We start from the raw sequence: 2891 nt of genomic DNA, 5'->3' as shown, positions 1-2891 counted from the left end.
TTTAAAAAAATAATAGATGAGCCTTTTTAAAACTAAGTTAATCGACTCCTTTTTTTAAAAGTGCTTATTTTTTTTCTTAAGTCGACTAGTTTTGCAACCGTTTTTATCATCCAAAAAGCTCACAATTTTTGAAAATGAAATTTAATAAAACTAATAGATGAGCTTTTTTATAGCTAAGTCTTTATGGAGCTTGTTAATAAATAACCTCTTGTCATAAGATTTTTCATTGATTCAGTGAGTCTAATATATTTTCAATCAATTGTAGACAAAAAATTATATCAAATCCCTACAAAAAAAAAAAAAATCTTTCATATTATGGATATAAAATAAGTTTTTTATTTATAAGCCTTTTAATTTACATATATAGAAGGTGCCTGAAATATTATATACTAAACATCTAGAAAGCATGGATTATTCTACACAATTGTTTTCGGTGTTAACGTAATCTCATCTAAAGAGGCAAACACATAGTCATTGACAATCCTCTGCAATCGGTGATGCAAGCATGTGGTGCATGTTAATTCACTAGGACTACAGACACATTAATCCCGGTAAGTTGTTTGTCTTCTTTCTCGTGAAGCAAAAATAATTTGGAGCGAGTTGACCATGGATTGGCCACAAGATAGAGTTTTTATAATATGCTTGTTTTTCACATCACTAGAACAATACAAAACACATAAGATTATTAGTGATTCAGCCAAAAAAAAAAAAAAAAAAAAAAAATTGAAGATCATTTGTCAACTTACTTGCATATAATCAATGACAGATGTTAGATCATCATCTTCGTCTCTATCGTCTGCATTTTATTCTTCAACATAAATCTTTTAATAAAAAATTTACCCATGTTTTGAAAACCGGACCAAACTGCCGGTTCATTCGGGAATCGGTCCCGGATCCAGTTCTTAAAGGATAAAAAATCGGTATTCATGTGAACCGGTAAAACAGGGAATTTTAAAAAATATTTATCTTTTTTATATTTTTTGTATTTTTTATATAATGACGTTGGAATCCTAAATTAAGTAGGACTTGGAGATCAAGTAAGAATGGATTTTTAAATGGATTTTTAAGTAAGTTTGTTTAAGAGTCCTAGTTTTGTTCTACAAGTCAGGTAGAATATAGGTCTATATAGACATTGTTAGAATCAAGTTATGATTTTCAGAATGTAACACAATCTAGTTGAGTTTTGAGTTATTTTCTCAATATATTGGAGAGTTATTCCATCTTATTTGTGTTTTTAGGTCTTGAATTGGTATTAGAGCACATTAGAAAGAAATCCTGCGACAGAAACAAGGAAGGAAGGGTTCAACAGAAATCCTTTGTCGATTTAATCAATCATTGTCGATCAATTCATGTTTCCAATCTCACTGATTATCGATTCTGATTTGAATTGTTTTTTTGTTTCTGTCAATCATCATATTTGATTTCAATTGGTAATCGATTAAAGTGGTAATCATAGAACAAGCGGTCAAAAGGCTGTTGTCGACAAGAAGGACTAAATACGTTCACGCCTTGATTAAATCACGACATCATCGACTGATAATGATCAGTCATCTATGCTTTTGTTCATCAAGATCATAACCAGACGATTTCTTCCGGTCAATTGAAAGCGCCGATCAAATTGTTATCCAGTGAATTCACGATTGATTTGCAATTGATTCTTAATCATCTTTATACTTGATCGTTTGTTTGATTGTGTTCAAGTCGTGAACAGAGCTCACACCGTGAACAGTAAATTTGTGAACAGTAACTTCATAGACTTCATATTTTTTTTCTCGATCAATTGCCACCTGTTTGTTCTACTTTTAGAACAATCAATCTTGGTTTCTATTAACCTTCTCTGATTTCGAGTTCTTTTTTCTGATTTAAGTAATCACTATGTCGGGTGAGTCCTCGAATTAGGCACCACCAAAGGAAATCGGAGCAACCTCCATTCACTATCCGATGTTGACAGCTACAAATTACACAATTTGGGCTATGAGGATGAAGGTTGTTCTAAGAATTCACAAAGCATGGACTATAATCGATCCAGGAATAGAGAAGAATGAAGAGAAATATTACCTGGCGATGGGGTTGTTGTATCATGCGATCCCGGAGACTTTGATTATGCAAATCGGAGATGTGGAGTCCTCAAAGGTGTTGTGGGACGCAATCAAAGCCCGATATGTGGGTGCTGACCGCGTAAAGGAGGCTAGTTTACAAACCTTGATGGCAGGATTCGACCGACTAAAGATGTTCGACTCGGAATCGATTGACGATTTTGCAGGGAGATTATCCGGATTAGCCTCAAAATCGGCAGCCCTAGGAGAAGTAATTGATAAGACAAAAGCTTGTGAAGAAGTTTCTCAAATCATTACGGAGAGTGAAGTTCATCCACATAGTTGCTTCTTTGGAACAAGTCTTGGATCTCAAATTGGTTGGATTTGAAGATGTTGTGGGAAGGCTTAAAGCTTATGAAGAAAGGATTAGAGAAGAGAGTGATGACGGAGGAGAAGAACCAAAGGTTTTGTGGTCATCGAGCAGTGCCGATAATGGTTCAGGTGGTGGCGACGGCTTGTCTGGTAGAGTGAATGAAAGATTGACAAAGGGAAAAGGGATGTCGACCGGTAATCATGGATCAGGAGGGTTTAATGGGTCTGACGGGTCAAGTGGGCCTAAATCATGTAATCAGGTATCTCAAAGTGGTAATCTCCCCAATCACCACAAAGTCCAATTCTGAATTAACCCAACCCAATTCCAACAATTGAAAAAAAAATTAATTGTTGTTGTAACAAAAATTGGAAAAATAGGGAAAAAGATCGATCTAAGGTGATTTGTTTTCGGTGTGACAAATCGGGTCATATTGCCTTTGAATGTTCGAAACGACTCCAAAATTTACAAGAAGGTTATTTTTC

General features: G+C 34.7%; 1 long non-coding RNA gene across 1 annotated transcript; it reads right to left on the bottom strand.

The window, feature by feature from the left end:
• Positions 1–349: 349 nt before the first annotated feature.
• Positions 350–2612, bottom strand: LOC145042854 (uncharacterized). The gene is made up of 3 exons (XR_013680770.1): positions 2059–2612; positions 747–1951; positions 350–657 (listed from the first exon to the last, which is right to left on the bottom strand). It is a non-coding gene; the product is annotated as an uncharacterized LOC145042854 (long non-coding RNA).
• Positions 2613–2891: the final 279 nt, after the last annotated feature.

This window comes from Lactuca saligna, chromosome 4, assembly GCF_052625555.1.
Source record: "Lactuca saligna cultivar CGN05327 chromosome 4, ASM5262555v1, whole genome shotgun sequence".
Lineage (NCBI taxonomy): Eukaryota > Viridiplantae > Streptophyta > Magnoliopsida > Asterales > Asteraceae > Lactuca > Lactuca saligna.
This window is presented reverse-complemented; position numbering and strand designations above follow the sequence as displayed.